Raw genomic sequence first — 18,034 nt, forward strand, 5'->3', positions numbered from 1 at the left:
GCACGTTGCGTAAAAAAAAGCAATTTGGATGGGCTTTGATGGAGCTTATGGTCCAAGGACGCAATCTGATGGAGATTTTGGCCGAGGACCGCTCCTTCTTATAGCAAACAACTCAAATCCGGGTCGGGCACTCCATTGCTTGGTGTTCGAGAAGGACACGGCCTCCTATTGTCCATCCAAATCACAACACGGGAATAGCTCGTCCGAGATTGATAAGGATACGGAGGAGGCCGGAGAGGATTGGCGGCGGCGGACAGGTCACAGCGAAGCACGCCCGCGGCCGGCGTACCCACCAGAAAATGTTTCCCGTTCTGTCCTCCATCAAGCGCAGCAAGGATGGCCGTTCGGCGACAAGGGCACCGGCGATGAACCTCTCCTGCTCCACCACCCGTGAACCTCTCCTGCTCCGCTGGCACCTCCCCTGAACTTCTCCTGCTCTGCCCGCCGCGCGGCGCCTGAACCTCTGCTGCTCCGCCCACCGCGCCGCGCCTGAACATCTTCTCCGTTTCCAACCAGCTTGCTCTTCTCGTCCTCGCGCACCTGCTTGAATCCTGACGAGGAATGAGACGGACGATGAGCGGCAAGCAGGCCACGAGAGAGGGGGCGGCGAGGAAGAGGGGTGTACTGAAGTTGGTGGCGGCTGCCGGCAGGAGGTGGCCGTGGCGGCGGCGGAGGCTGGAGGACGCGAGCCTCGTCGCGTCCGCTCGCAGGGCCATGCCCTTCCTTCCTTGGCAGAGCGAGACGGGGGGAGAATGGGAGCACGGGAGCGTCCCCCTCCCTGGCGCTCCTTCTTCTCCTCCGCGGCTCACCGCCGCCGTGGGGCCTCCTGCCGGCGCCCCGACACGGGAGCGACTCTGCCACACAGAGCGCTCACCTCCTTATCTTGTGCGCCGAGGCCGTGCTCCTGTGCTTCTCTTTTTTAGTCAACTGCTTGCCCGTGCATCGAAGGATTGCTTGCTTGTCTATTTTCCTTTTTACCCAGGCCCAAGCGACCAAGCCCGTGAGCGAAAGAACGTTCTAATAAGGAATTTGACAAAAATCTTTAGTGCGTACCCCAAATTAGTACCACCTTGTTTATATTACGATTTTGTAAAAGCGTATTATGACATGAAAAGAAAACATATTGTGACGGTGAACCCATAGAGTCAATCCGTGCTTTTTTATTAGGGAGAGACTAGCAAAAAAACTCGTGCTTTTTTATTAGGGAGAGACTAGCAAAAAAACTCGTGCGTTGCAACGGGAGAAAAGAGCTACCTGTCATTTATTCATATGTAAGAAGTGGTCTAGGGCCTGGATATGCTAATTTATATTCAGAATGGAACCCATTTAAAAGAAAGTGATTTATTCCCTTTTAACTTCATGCTTCAGAGACAACAAAATTGCAAAGATGATCTATAAGCTGCTAGAAGAAATACTCACTCTGAAGTCCATTTGTAAGTTCTATATGCAAGAAAATGTACTCTTCCATTGCAAGACAAGCAATAAGGCTTTAAGTAATAGCATACCTATAGTGCATACACTCTGTTGTATGTTCTTCCTGTGTTTCAAAATTCAACTCACGCAAGCAAGAAGTATTTCACTACCTTACCCCAGTAGTTCAGTGCATACATTTGTTGCTCGTTGTGATTGCAACGTGAACAGAGTAACAAAATTGTCAGTTCGGCGCATGGATGGATTAATGGAAAAACACTGTCACATTGGCATGCATAGGTGTTCTGAAACTGTAAAAAAATAGCATCTACATCTGCGCATACACAAGGAACAATTGCAGAGAAAATAAAAATTGAACCAGTCAAGGTTTTGATAATCATTAAAAAACTTGAGTTCACAGGAAACCAATTTAGTCGCTTGAGCCTCACCAACTCCTAATAAAGGCAAAATACAAAGGCTTGCTTGAGCCTATGCCAACATACAAGGCTGATTTATTGATCCAGTAATCGGATAATACTAAAATCAAGAGCAATAATAGAGAAGGTGTTCCAATAATTATTAATAATAATCTTTTGTTTGAAAACTTTGCACAAGACTTTCGAACTATTGGTGCAACCAATTGACTCATGCCCATACACCTGTCATGTATCAACATACAAGACTGTCTGCTACATATGAATGCTTGCCAATTCTTTTGGTAACAACAAGCAACTAAAGGATAATACAAAAAATCACAAATAGTCTTTGTTCTTCATGATGGAGGTATTTTGATAATCATGATAAAGAGGAAGCTTGAGTTTACAGGAAACCAATTGGCTATCATGATCGACGGGCACAACTAAAACAACTAGTAACCAAACAAATAGAACATCTTTTGATGGTGAAATTATAGAAAAAATAGTAGATAATTTTATATGCATCAATCTACAGAAGGCACTGAACCATGTACCATGGGTGGAGAACAGGCGGACAGAATTCCGGCGAAGTCGAACGGCGAGATTCTGGCGAAGTCGGCAAAACGGCGACAACAATGTCGAGCATGGGAAGCAATCGAATAGGGGTTTCGGCCGGGGGAGTCAAGGCGTTCTTATAGCCAAGGCGATGCGAAGTAGTTTTTGTACTTTAATTTCCTGCTTGCGGTATATATTTTTTTTTTGACGAGATGCTTGCAGATATTGCTGTCAATCTATCCCCATAGCTCCCCTTGCGCCATCTTATGAAGGTCCAAGTACCAAGTCCTGGCAACATATAATCTGTCTATATATGCATCGAATCACATGAAACAGAAAGGGCATCACACAGCTAGCTTCAACAACAACAAAGGGCTGCAAGACTCATAGAATAAATATCTTCACAGGATGTAATGCTTAGATTAGCATGCATTAGCTAATGGATTAGCAGAAACTCTTCACTGTGAATCACTAAGCTTTATCCATGATTTTTGTTTTCCAACCGTGCTTCACCAATGAAATTCAGATTTAATAGAATTAGTAATGACAGCTGTAAACAAAATTAGTGATGAGAATTAGCCGAAAATCTTATGGATTAGCAAAAAATCTTAACTACAAACAACCATCAGTGATGAGAATTAGTAATGACAGCTGTAAACAAAATCAAAATTTAACAATGGGTTCTTCACAAGTTCATAACAATCCAACTGAACAAATGTTGGACTAAAAAATTAATATCAGGACACAATCTCTGGACAACATAAACTCCATGTACAGAATTTTAACCACTTCTTCAATTATCCAGAATAGCAAGAAACATATACGCTGATGCATGAACAAAAAATAGCAAGAACAAAAGTTGTGGAAAATCACAAGAAACATATACGCTGATGCATGAAGGAAATTCAGAAGAAAAAAAAGTGCATGGATATTACTCTAACAATGTGCATGAAGAAAAGCAAATCTAAGTCGCTCATATACAGACCTTTGACCAACAACACAAAAACCTAACCCGGAGGATGTAATTAGAAGATCAAAAGCACCTCCCGTCCATGAACAAAGGTGCAGATATAATTAATCGAAAAAGGCTAAAAAATTAAAGTCTTTGAATCTTAAGGCACTATTCGATGATTCATCACAAAATTATGATTAAGCAAATAATCAATCAGTACAGGAGCACATCTTGTAATTTACTGAAGATTACCATGTGATTTTGCTCTGATAATTGCAGTCAAAGGACTCCGGTCCTACACAAATAATCAATCTGTACAGAAAGATTACCATGTGATTTTGCTGAGATAATTGCAGTCAAAGAATGCCGTGGAAACAATTGCAGTCAAAGCATGTCTTGGCCAAGGCCGGTGTTGCACGCCACCTGCTGCTTTCCTGTTGATGGCCCCCTGTTGCCTCTCCCCGATTCCCTTCCGCTCGCGCAGCCTGCACTTGACCCCCCACTCGGCCACTTTGACAGCCCGCGCTCACAGCGCTTGAGCTCGTTCCTGCTATGGCGCTCCGCCGGGCAGCCAATGGTGCAGGTGTGGATCATGTCGCTCGCCCTCTGCTCCTACGCCTTCCGCTTCATGCTTTGCATCTGGCGGAGCTGGTGCCTCCGCACCGACCTGATCCACCTCTCCTACGGCCCCCTGCCCGTGCCTACTTCGTCTCCGGCCATCTCGGCGCCCCCCGCGCCGCCGTCTTCATTCTGCACGCCAGCACGGCGTTCGCCGCCGGGTACGCGGGCTACTCCCTGGCCTAGCCAGGCACCGCGTGCACGTCAGCGGCACCGTGCCGGCCCTCGCCCTCCTGCCCAACCTATCCCCCCACAGCAGGCAAGACGCGGAGGGGCACATCAATCTGGTGCACAACTTGACGGTCGTCGTGGTGGTGCTTTTGGCCGCGTTCATGGCGCTCATCGTCAGGGTAGTCCAGCCGACCGACGAACTGATGACCGCGTTCGTCCTATCGGCGGTAGGGTGGATGCACGCCGCCTTGTGGGCGGTGGGGGTCTCCAGCGGGCTCATCGGCGGGGTTCCCCTTGATCAGCCGACGCCGTGGGTGTCCTCACTCATCCCATGTTTGTTCGGCTCTCCGTTCGTGGGGTTAATCCTCGGCCAAGTCCCGTTCGTCTTGTTCCATTGGCTGTTGATGCTCTCCCTGCCCTTCTTCTTCCCTAGTTCTACCACTTGAGACAGCCTGCATGGGGTCGAACAGGTAGCGGGCGTACGGACCCCGGCATCACGTCCGCCGGGACCTAGGTCAACCCCGCTCTCCTGCCCTTCTTCTTTCCTAACGCCTCCTCTATGTATCCCATCGACGACTCGCTGGAGAGGAGCGGCGCCATTGCAATCCGTGGCTGGCGACGGGAGCGTTGGTGGCGCGGTCGGGATAAGGAAGGGATTCCCGAATCGTTTCTTTATTATTACTTCTACTGGACTGCGGGTTGAATTCCCCACACCACAAGGGGTTTTATATAAAAAGGGCGCGACAAATTCTAAAAGCATATTATGACATAAGAAGAAAGCGTATTGTGACGGTGAACCCACGGAGTCAATTCGTGCTTTATTATTAGGGATAGACTAGGGAAAGAGCCCGTGCGTTGCAACGGGTATACATATTCTATGCTTGTGCTTTTCTACGGAGCGAACACAAATTTTCATGAACCACAACTGGCCGATTTGCTCTCCTGGCTAGCAATTCAGCAACCAGACCCATCTTCCATCACCGATGCATCCCTCCCCACTCATCGGTTCCCTCCCATTTACTTTGGTGAGTTCCATGCCATCTTTCCTCAATCCCCCCTCCCCCGTGACCACTTACACTTTTAGCCGCAACCGTATGATCAATCTTATTGTCGTCTATCTTCGCGTGCCTGTACTTGAGGGGCACGTGATCAACGCGAAACTCTTGCTATCCACTGATCTACATGCCAATCTTCTCTTTCCTCCTCACAGGGCTGACCACTGCCACCATGGTACGCAACAGGCGGCTACACGGCCGGCCTTCCGATTCACCACCGCGAGCAATATCGGCACATAACTACGCAACAGACGGCTACACGACCGGCTTTCCGTTCACCGCCGCAAGCAACATCAACACACAAACAACTGCCTTCTCATGAAATTCACCTTCAAACTTCTTCAAAAACCTGACCTACCTTGGGTCAACTGGTTCTTTCAACACTACTCTCTCGACTTCACATCTAGGCCACCAACCCCCCCTCCTCCCCTACCTCTGGAAAATCGTTAACCAACAACTATACCACCTTCGTAAAATTTCTTTCGTCCTTACTAACAATGGCACTTCCACTTTCTTCTGGCTCGACACTTGGCTCTTGCCGACTCCGCTTGCAGAAAAATACCCCCACCTTTTCTCTCACTCCACTGCTCCCTCTGTCCTGGTATCTCATGTCATGCATAATGGTTTACTCGCTACTCTGCGGAACCGCCTAACCAATGTGGCTCCTGCCGAGCTTGCGTCTGTTTTGTCTTTTTTGCAGGATGTTACCACAAGCAATGCGCCCGACGACAGGTTCCTCATCCACGGCTCCTCGTTCACCTCGAGGTGCGCCTACTCTTTGCTCTTCTCTGACCATGAGCTTGACCTCAACGCTGGGCACATTTGGGGATCCAAGGCACCAATCAAGGTGAGGATCTTCGGCTGGCTCCTCTATCGTGACAGGGTAAGCACGATGGCGAACTTACATCGCAAGACCATTACCTCGGGATCGTCTTACCCTCGATGTGACTTGTCTTCTGAGGATGCGGCGCACCTCGCTCTACTCTGCCCATGCACGGGCCAGGTCTGGTCCATACTGGGACTCCAGGCCCCTAACCGCATTGACCTCATCTGGGATACTCCTACTCCGGTAGGCCTCGACATCAACATTTGGCCTACTGTCACCCTTGCCGTCCTCTGGAAGCTCTGGGATTCCAGAAACGCTCGTGTTTTCCGTAACGAGATACACTCCCCCCTAGATACTATTCGGAACATTATCTCCGATTTCACGCTTTGGTCCTTCAGATTTAAGGACCACGTTAGTAGGGAGGCTGCCGTGTCTTGGCGCCTGTACATCTCCTCTCGCTGTAATCTATAATGTATTCTGCAATTTTCCCATCGGGCACCTTTGAGTAATATATTCAGGTGGGGATCCTCTCCCCTCCGATGATTGTTCAAAAAAAACATCAACACACAAACTGCAAACTCTCACAGTGGGGCCTCCCTCTCAATTTCTCTACCACAAATTACAAGCAGTGGGAAATAAATCACCCCAGACAAATAAAACAAAATTGTGACAGACCCTTCTAGAAACTAACAAAATAAGGAGAGTTGCATACACATATCAGCATAGATGTCATTGTTCTACATATATACACTAAATATGCACTCGGAGAAGAAGCCGTAGAAAGTAAATAAAAATACGATGAAATTGCACCCGATTCTGAAGTATACGTAACTCTGCATATGAGGCGTAACTCTGCATATGAGGCATGATCCCTCTACCTCTGCAAGCATAGCAAGAAGAGTAATTAAGTGCTAACTAAAGCTTCATACTGTAGCTTGAGCACAATAGTAATAAAATCCAGTATAAGCTAGCTTTGTTGGCATATATATGTGCACTTGCAGAACTATGTAATCCATATAAAAAATACAACATGCAATGGGAGGGACTTGCATTGTTATCATATGCATTGGCACTGTGCATATACATACATTGCTATATGTACGATGAAATTAAAAAATTGTGAAGAGAAACAAATAGAATACGTGTGTAATATATGTAGAAATATTACTGTTTGGGAGCTGCCTCGAGTGTTAGCCAGCGTGCAGCCGTTCCCGAACAGGTTGCACTCACCGCCGTGCTTTGGCTCCGCAGCAGTGCATGCTCGGGCTGTCAGGCAACTGCTGGAATGCTGGTTTTCGCATCACGGCTCGATGCAGCCGCTCGCTGCGTTGTTGGCTGCCGCTGGTGTGCCGGTGCTGAGCCTCAATGCCATTGCCATCTGATGTGCGTCGCCGGCTCTCACTCGCATGCCTCCGCCTCCCGTGCGCTGTTGCGAGCATCACACGTCTGTCTGCAGGAGTCGCTGCTGCACTGCTCCTGACCGTCACCACCATGCACCAACGGCAACCGCGTTCCCGAACAGCCCACGCGCCTTGGCCTACCTGGCCGCGAGCATCGTGTTCTTGGCACCACTGCGATGGGCCAAGGCCGCGTCGCATGCACCATCGTGCCGCCGTGCCACCACAAGCCGTTCTGCCGCCCAAGTACCCAGGCCACGCCGGCTAGCAAGAACTTGGGCGGGAAACCATGGCCGTCGGGGGTAACGCGCGAGGCCCCGCGTGGCGGAGCGCCCGGGGTGCGACGGCTTGGTGAGCCCCAGCCATCTGGCCACCGCGGAGACGGAGTTAATCCCGTCGCAGCCGACCAGCACCTTTGCCCGGAGAGTCGAGCCGTTGGCGAGGTGGAGCATCTTGGCGCCGTCGTCGATGGACACGATCCTGGAGGAGTAGCGGATGGTGTCCGTCGGCAACTCCGCCGCCAGGACCTACAACAGCACATCACGCCTGACGCAGCGGAACTCGTCCCTGAAGTCCACTTCCTTCGCTATCTCACCCGTGGACGCCGACATGACGCGCAGCCCTTGGATGTGCAGGTGGAGCTTTCTGATCTGGTCGCCGATGCCGAGGGCATCGAGCGCGCGGAAGGCGTTGGGCCAGGTGGCGAAGGCGAACCCCGAGGCCCGGAGCGCCGGGGACGACTCCAGCACCACGCTCCTCACCCCTTTCATGTGCAGCCCGAGCGCGGCGGCGAGCCCGGTGAGCCCGGCTCCCACGATCACGATGTCCTCGTTGGACTCCTCTTGCCGTTGCATGCTTGCCGCCGCTGCTGATAGCAATGAGGTCGAGGCCACGTAATTGGTGGACTTTCGGAAGAGAGCGCCTGTTGACACGAATCAACCAACCAATCTAGCTAGAGCTAATTAGTACCACCTCGTTTATATTATGATTTTGTCTATATGAATCGTAAAAACGTATTATGACTGGACGAAAGCGTATTGTGACGGTGAACCCACGGAGTCAATCCATACTTTATTATTACTAGCAAAAAAGCCCGTGCGTTGCAACGGGAGATTTTTTTCATAATCTTCAATGGCCATGGCCACGCTTTGTTGCATCATCGAGATACACTATCACTCTCAATTTCGTGGAACCATGAACAATTTTTAAAATCATGATCATTTTTTAAAACTCGCGCACATATTTGAAATCATGAACATTTTTAAAATTATGAACACTTTTTCAAAGTTTTTAACATTTTCCAAAATCAAGAATATTTTTTGAATTCATGAACATTTTATACTTGCAAACATTTTTTAAAATTGTGAACATTTTTTATTTTATGTGCAAATGGACGAACCAAATGATGGATGAAAATCTGGTAATAAGCAACATATACAAAAAAGGAGTAAGAAACATCCATGTCTTTAATAGAAAAATGAAAGTACTAATTAAGGGTGCAACATAAAAATAATTTTAAAAATAATTAACATGGAAGATAACATTATATTTAGAATGTACAAAATTTTCTGGGCGATTTTCATATTTAGCATGCTAAATTTAAAGTTGGAGTTTGAAAGATATGAATATTTTAAAAAATACTTGAATCTGCAAAAAAAAGTTAAAAGAGAATATTTTGGCCGTATTGTACTGTGTAGACACACTGTTAAGCGACACTTGGCGAGGTAGCTCTATACTACGGCAATTGAAATTCGCGAAAAAAAGGGTGCAAAAATGGGGATGACCAAGTTTCGAACCAAGGTCTCCTGGATTGTGGAGAAGCACCTAGGCTAGTAGGCTGGTTTGTTCGGTTGTGTTTTGTAAGGGAATTTCCATACATGAACCAAGCTCTATCGGTGGCGGGTTAAGAAAGAAAAAAACGAATCGTTTTTCTACTTACGAGTGGCATAGGTGGGTAATTTTTACTAACTTAGAGGATAATTTTAATGACGGACGACCAGAAGCGGTAGCCGCTTTATTAGTAGGTAAAGATAGCAAATAGCAAATATGTCCGTGCGTTGCAACGGGAAAAAAAAAATGCATGCCTCATAAACACAACGACATCAACAAATCCCTTAAAATCTTTCATGATGCCACGCAACAAGCAACATGATAAGTGGTGTTGTGCAAAAACATAAAGGTGTGATGATTTTTGAAGTGTACTCAAGGTGTTTAGAATTCATTATACAACACAAATATCTGCCTAGATGCCGGTATATGTTTAAGCATTTGTTGTTGTTTCTCGGTGGTGCCCAAAAAAATATTGCATTAGAATGAAAATAGCAAAGTACATTTTAGTATTTAATGATAACATGTGCATAAGAGCATTATTTTTGTCATATACTCTCTCCGTCCGAAAAAGCTTGTCCCAAACTTGTCCCTCAAATGGATGTATCTAGCACCAAGTTAGATTTAATGATGATAGCATATTTGAAATCTACGTATTTTGTGTGTGTTTGCAATCATAATTCAGCTACTTAATTTGGTTGCAAATATATTGGATAGCTCCACCAAAAACAACCAATCTATAAAGGACATATGCAATAGGCATTTTTAAAATATCTCATCATATAAAGAAGGTATTGTTTAAGTTTGCACCCTAAGCATAATTTTAAAAATTAATGATGATAGCATATTTGGAATCTACATATTTTGTGTGTTTGGCATCATAATTCAGTTACTTAATTTGGTTGCAAACATATTGGATAGCTCCACCAAAAATAACCAATCTATAAGGATATATGCAATAGGCATTTCTAAAATATCTCATCATATAAAGAAGGTATTATTTAAGTTTGCACCCTGAACATAATTTTAAAAATTAATGATAATAGCATATTTGGAATCTACACATTTTTCTGATGAATTTTCATATATGACATGTCACATCAAGTTAGGGTTTTAAAGATATGAAATTTTCAAAAAATATTTGATCTTTGAAAGAAATTAAAAGGAAAAAGGAGGGTGTGGGAATCAAACCCACGACGTCCAACAAGCTAGGCCAAGGAACCAACCAGTGCGCTGTTCATACGGTTGCTGTCCATGAGGGGATCTACGCTTTTTAAGTGACGGGCTAGCGCGGACAAAAAGAAAAGAAAAAAACCAAACGTTTTTCTCACTTAACGGTGGCATTGGTGGGTAATTTTTTGCAACTTTGGGGGCAGTTTTAATGACGGACGGGCAGAAGCGATAGCCGCTTTATTAGTAGGTAAAGAAGAGGAATAGACTAGCACAAGGGCCCGTGCGTTGCAACGGGAAAAAAATGCCTCAATCTTAAAAAGATGGTTCAAGTCCCCACACAGGTATACGCCCACCATTTGAACACAGCGAAGAAGCACTAATAGCATAAACCGTGAATATGAAATATTAATAAAGCTTAATTTCCCTGTTCAAGTTTAATAGTGCCAAAAAAAGTTACAAAGGCATGCATTGTTTTGTACATGGATTGATAGCTATAGAGTATCTACTGCTAGTGTGGATTTTCTAGCTTGAATTGTACCCTTCCTGCATAGAATAAGAGATTTTTACTATGCCAAATCTCATTTCATGACATTAATAACAAAATTTCAAAATTTAAAACATTATCCTACTGTATCAATTTTAAATTAAATTGATGAAATCTAACAGGCTAATATTTCTTTTAGGTGAGACCCTATATTCATTTTTTTCTTATGAATATTCACAATCTCATTGTTAGTTTATTTAATTTTCTAAAATGAAATTTTATTTTTTATATGATCTTCCTTGGTCATTGTACCTGAAATATGACTATGTTTGTAGGAAATATAAAACAAAAACTTAAATGTGTAGTTTATTTTATTTTATTTAGAAATATGAGCATACATGTTTTGACTGTTTGCACCTGATTATATTTTTGGAAAGATGTTTTGATTGTTTGCACATAATATTATTTTTTGGTAACAAAAAAAAGCCTCAAATGTGTAGTTAATTTTGTCATCCGCATGAGGCAATTTTTTAAGCGTCTGTGAGTTTTATACAGTTTTTTGGTGTGTGTTTGCCTCGGTTTCCATCGCAATCAGCATATGTCCATGCCGGGATCCCGCTACTTGCACCACCACGCTGTCGTGCTGCTGAATCTCCATTAACTTCTTCTCCCCCCTTGCTGGATCAAGATGGAGGAGACGTCTCCGCTCCGTACGTGTGTTGAACGCGGAGGTGCCGTCCGTTCGGCGCTAGGATCATTGGTGATTTGGATCACGACGAGTACGACTCCATCAACCCCGTTCTCTTAAACGCTTCCGCTTAGCAAGCTTCAAGGGTATGAAGATGCACTCGCTCTCTCTCGTTGCTAGATGACTCCATAGATTGATTTTGGTGATGCGTAGAAAATTTTAAATTTCTGCTACGATCCCCAACATTATGCACAGCCTGTAAACCCATTTTAATTGTAGTTGACACCACAATGATATCTCTTTGGCCAGTGCTAGGCGCCATCCGGATGTAGGAAGAAAAAAAAACAGAAAAACAGGGTCCGCATTTTAATCCGTCTCCCTGTAACTGTTAATCGCTATCCACTTTACACACTTGTTGTTTCGCATTTATCCTCATGCGCCTCGTTGTCGCTGCACCTAGCTCGCCGACACCGACGACCACTGCTATAACCCCTGTCGCAGTCGGCTCGCCGTTACCCGCCACGGGCATGGTAATTTCTTGGGACTTGGGAGTCTAGATTTTAATTATGGCGAAATAATAATCAGTTATATGTCGGTTTTATCTTGTGAAGAGCAAGCAACGTATAGTTTGTACTAAACGTTTTGACATTCAGCATATATGTACTACAGTTTGCAACCAATCTCATTTTAATTCGGTATTTTATTTGGTGATTAGTATCGGTGCATAAAACCTGAGCTTTTGTAGGAAAAGAAGGCTAGCGTAGTATGGGCCTGCTAATTCCCATCAACCAGACGTGCAGCAAGCTTGGAACCATGCGGCACATGAATCGGACGATTGCGTGTGGTATCGTGGCGCGGACGAGACTCGGCGCCCTGGGTCATCCGCGCGCCGTTTCTCAACTCCGGTCCCTCCCCAGCCGGTGATCTGCACTAGCAGTAGCACGACCCTGCCGGTGTGCACCTCACCCCTTGTGACCCGGTTTTCTCTCTTCCCTCCTATCTTTCCTCACCTTTTCAGGATGCCCATTGATTCCTTCTTTGACCAACTCTTTCAACGTTGCTTTTTGCCGTCAACTCATAAACATATTTAAACTGGTGAGATTGAGTACAAGAAGACGATGTGGGACTATCTATTAACCAGAACCTTCTCCCTTTTCACAAGTTTAACAAACACCGGCAGAAATCGTAGCGGACAGAGAAAAAACATAGTCGGGCCGAATCCTGCGGAACTGGGCTACACAGGGAGCATGCGAGGAATAGCAAAACGTGCACCGGGTGAGGATTAGCGGGCAGTGCTCACATTGGGCCAAAAGGCTGTGGATCTGGGTGTTCACGCGGACGGAGCTAGGCCAGGGCGCCTGGGGCAGGCCCATGCGCACGAAGCATGGGGCGGCTGGCGAGCGAGTGCCTCGCTCGTTCCGAGCGAAACGACACCAGGCGGCAGCGACGTGGTTCCCAAATTAGTACCACCTCGCGTATATGATTTAAATTAAACTGAAAGTGTAAATTCATACGAAGAAAGCGTATTGTGACGGTGAACCCACGGAGTTAATCCGTACTTTATTATTAGGGATAGACTAGCACATATACCCGTGCGTTGCACCGGAAGACAAAATCAATATGTATGCAAATGTAATTAGAATTTTATGGACAAAATATAACGGCTCATGAACAATTTAATGTTTACAAAGATCTATGGACGCACATTGTCACAAAATAACTTATATATCGGTTGCACTTGCATTTGAATGTGTTAAAATAAACCTATACTTCCACATCATATGCAATTAAAAATATAACTGATTATCTTTGATCCAACGCGCATACCTTAAAAAATATTTTCTTAGTCGAAAGCACTTCCTAGATATCAAACAAAATGTCAAACTCTATGGTTCACAACAATGTTCCTCAATTGTCAACACACCCCGGGTATTGCTTAAAATCGACACAAAGCGCCCCTTCTTCTGCCAAATTGTGACAAATTCTATATCTATATTGATAGAGAAGGTAAAAAAATTTGAAAAAAAATCTAGTGCACTCTATATCTTAAAAAAGTCATAAATATGGTTACTCACCCCACCAAAAAAGGTTACTTTCCTCTCTAATGATTGTTCTTGATAGTCTAAACATAATGTAATTCTTGTCATGTCTGCCAGAGTTTTACTAAAAGGGAAAAAAAGGAAAAATTAGCTAAAATTAGGAACCGAGGAAGAAAATTATGAAACTTAGAAACGTTTGTTCAAAATCGTACAATTAAAAAGCTTGATTTTATCTAAAAATCAGATTAATAACAAAAAGTTAAAATATAAAATAAAATAATTTAATGTTGGATTTCCTACTAATTAATTTCGTGATATGCATATATATGCCCGCTTTTTAAATAGGAAGGCAATCAGCGACAATAGTTATCCAGCGTGCATCTTGCTTTTTTTAGATCTGCATCTCCGCTTTTAAGTAGGAAAGCAATCAAGCTGAACTAATTAAATCATTGCCTTTCCGTGGAGTCAACTTCTTTATTTGCCTTCTTTTCTTGGCGTTATTCCTTCCTTTCTTGTCTTTCTAATTGCAGAAAATCATTTATTTCTTAGACTCTCGGGGCAGCTCTGCTTATTTCCCAGGAAATTCATAAGCTAACGCGTGCCTGGCTTTAGCCTAGTTGGTTGTGCACGTTGAGATTAAATGGCAGGTCTTGAGTTCGACTCCCATGAAAATCAACTAATTTTTGCTGCGCTCCTCTACAATCTCGGCCCATATGCAAGGGCGAAGTCGCAGCTCACAATCTCGGCCCATGTGGGGCAAAGCCCGTGACGGATAAAAATTGTAATTTGTGAAATCTATACCAATGGCAACATTAGTACCACCTCGTGTATATATTTTAAATTCAAACTGAAAGCGTAAATTTACAGAAAGAAAGCGTATTGTGACGGTGAATCCATGGAGTCAATCCGTGCTTTATTATTAGGGATAGACTAGTACAAATGTCCTAGCGTTGCACCGGGCAAATAAAGGCACAACCAGCTTCATGTGCCATTGTGCATCAGTTTTTATATCCAAATTTAATAAACATCTATAGTAAGATTAAACATCAAAATATTAGTGCTCATCCGAAAAGGAAGGAGTGCTATAAAATATTATAGCAGGACACAACCAAGACTTACTGACCCGACTTAACTTCTGTTGCGAGTTTCGGGAGGAGAACAGAGGAAAAAGGAGAAGGAGAAGGAGAGAAGCAGTAGTTTGGGCTCCATTTTCGCAGCGCCGCCGAACATCGGGGCGGGAGGAGTGCCGCCGACGCCGAAGGTCGGGGTGGTAGGTGGGAACGCCTTGCTGGCGTGGCCTCCACTCCCCCACGACCTCTTCCTAGAAGCTGCACACATCGGCCACAACCATGCTAAACGGGGTACGCCTCCGACCTTGCGCTGCTCTGCTGGCGAGGTGGATGAACGCAACCGCGACCGAGCTCGCGCCCCCACCATCGAAACCTTCATTGTTCCCTTCGCTGTGTGTTGGCGCTCTCCTGCGTGCCGAGGGAAGACACCGGTGATGGGGCGTGATAGGCGACACGGCGAAGGTTGGGGTGGGAGGTGCTCACAGAGGAGACCGGCCAGGATAGGGGCTTGAACGCAGTGCAGAGCGCAAGGGCGCGTCGGAGGTTGGGGTCGGAGGCGTGAGGACAGGGTTGGGAGGTTGGGGCGCAAGAGCGCCGCTGGAGTTCGGTGGGAGGTGTGTGTGGGGGGGAGCATTTTTTTAAGGGAGGGCGGCGATCGAGAGGTCAGGATAAGGAAGGGACCTACGGCTGATGTTTTTTTCTAACGAATCGTTACTTTACTTATATGTGGATTGCGGGTTTAATACCTAAAAGTGCAAGGACTGTTTTGCACATACATCGTTGCAATGGAATGTGAATCAAGGCTCTAAGACATATGATCCTATTCTTCCTTAGATAGCATGTCAAACTGCCTTTAGGATCCTATGCACATCAGATAGCATTGTTGGTCTTCATTTACAATTAATCAGGGGTGGCAAGGTCGAAGCTCGGGGATGTATGTGCTTTTGTACAGAGCAAGTGCATGTTGTTATGAATCAGGGGCGGCAAGGTCACCTAAAAGTGCAAGGACTGTTTTGCACATACATCGTTGCAACGCGATGTGAATCAATGCTCGGAGACATATGATCCTATTCTTCCTTAGATAGCATATCAAACTGCCTTTAGGATCCTATGCACATCAGATAGCATTGTTGGTCTTCATTTACAATTAATCAGGGGTGGCAAGGTCGAAGCTCGGGGATGTATGTGCTTTTGTATAAAGCAAGTGCATGTTGTTATGAATCAGGGGTAGCAAGGTCGACAAACTGGGTCATGGGAGACATGTTGCTGATGACAATAACAATGGACCGAATGATAGTTGAGTTATTCAAAATGGTAGTTCGGAACATGAAACATGACATAGTACGTGCTAGATATATCATTGATTACTATTTAGGCATCTGGATAGTGAAGATTGCTCACATATGTCAAACTATTGTTTTTATATAGTGGACACTAAGAAATTCACAACCTTACTAATAGGCATGACAAGAAGAATTTAAACTTTTCTGTAAAGAAAAGCAGCAATACAATATTTTCATATTTCAAAGAAAGCTAAATTTTATCAGCTTGAAAGCGAGTGGCGTTTCTAGATCAAAGCTGAACCTGAAAGCTTCCATCGATATCGCTCTGCTCCAAGTCCTTTGTTCTACTCCGAGTTGTAGACGGATCGCTCACTCTCCTCCAAATCCTATGTTCTACTCCGAGTTGTAGACGGATCGCTCGCTCTGCTCCAAGTTCTACACGAATTGGTTTTTCAGAAAAATATTTGAAATCAGTTTCTAAAAGAACTAAAAAGATATCTCATTATGACCTAAATGGTTTCTAATTAAAAACTTTCATGATTAGGTGGAAGGAAAAGGGATGATGGAGCCGGTGGCCATAGTTGTGCATAGCGAGCACGTCCGGCCGATTAGGATGTACTTTTACAGTAACACCACCAGTCCAATTTTTTTCAATACCGAAATCCCTCTTTCCTTCTTGGATTCAATTTCATTTGCTTCCCTCTTTCCTTCTTCAAGACCGAAATCCCTCTTTCTTTTTCCTTCTATGAATTCAATTCCATTTGCTTATCTGCTCTTCCCTCTTTCCTTCTCCATTTGCTTCCTTATTTACCTATCCACTCTTTCCTTTCTTTTCCCTCTCTTTCCATCATTATTTCTTCCTCTTTTCCTTCCTTATTGGGCAAATTATTTCCTTCCTTATTGATTCCCGAATCTGCTCCTTGATTCCCAGGAAACTCGAAGATCCTTTTAAATTACAAAGTTTGGTTTGGAGGGAGCGATGTGGGACTATTTGAAACCTGAATGAACTTTCCTTATAGCACAGATGGAGCTAGCTTAGTTGGTTGTGTCAAAGGTTGTTAGGCACGAGGTTGCAAGCTCGATTCTGCGTGCAACCATTATTATTTTTGCACGGTTGGGCTGGATGGGCCGGAAAAATAGCCCAGGACGTGGATTATAAACAGATCGAGCGAATCGATCGACTCTGACAGATGAAAGAAAACAAAATTTAGTACCACCTCGCATATGTTTTAAATTCAAAGTGAAAGCGTAAAATCACGAGAAGAAGCGTATTGTGACGGTGAATCCACGGAGTCAATCCGTGCTTTATTATTAGGGAAAGATTAGGGATTAGGGATATATATATATATATATATATATATATATATATATATAGGGTTGTGCTATTTGTCACCCTGGGTGAGGAATAGTTATTCTTCACCTCCTCTCTATTTTGACATCAATGCATCGTATTTTTACGTTTCGTAAATTTTGTCTTATTTCATACATAAAAAGAGAACATAAGAAAATGTGTACTTGCCGTAAAAAATATTTTATGTTACATAAAATTATGAATGTAAAAACATACATAAAATGTGGTTTTTCTGGTCTTATAACCTATATTTTTGCTTTTTGATACCAAATTTTACATATTGAATCAATATGCATGTAACTATTTATATTATAAACGTAATTTATTTAGGAAGCGATCGTAAGATTACCTCGGGTGAAGAATAAGTTATTCTACACCCTGGATGATGAATAGTAACACTATATATATATGAGTAGGATTTTCTATAAATGCTTGCCACAGAACTAATTAAGGGTTTCAACGATGCAAAAGTTCTCAAAAATTCTGAAAAAAATACTGAACCAACACACCTATAATATAACAAGATCCAACGGAGGGATTAGAAAAATACAACTGTATGTGTCCTGGACAAAAAGAACAAATAGTTCAGTATATATTTATATCGCAGTGAGCTGAAATGCTTATTATTTTTGCCGAGGACAAGATGCATATTTTGATAATCCCTCCGTTGGATCATATTATTACATTAGAGAGATGTTCCCATATTTATTTCATATTTT

General features: G+C 44.1%; 1 pseudogene; it reads right to left on the reverse strand.

Moving 5' to 3' along the window:
• Nucleotides 1–7,401: 7,401 nt before the first annotated feature.
• On the reverse strand, nt 7,402–8,254 carry LOC119283459 (annotated as a pseudogene).
• Nucleotides 8,255–18,034: the final 9,780 nt, after the last annotated feature.

This window comes from Triticum dicoccoides, chromosome 4A, assembly GCF_002162155.2.
Source record: "Triticum dicoccoides isolate Atlit2015 ecotype Zavitan chromosome 4A, WEW_v2.0, whole genome shotgun sequence".
Taxonomy (NCBI): domain Eukaryota; kingdom Viridiplantae; phylum Streptophyta; class Magnoliopsida; order Poales; family Poaceae; genus Triticum; species Triticum dicoccoides.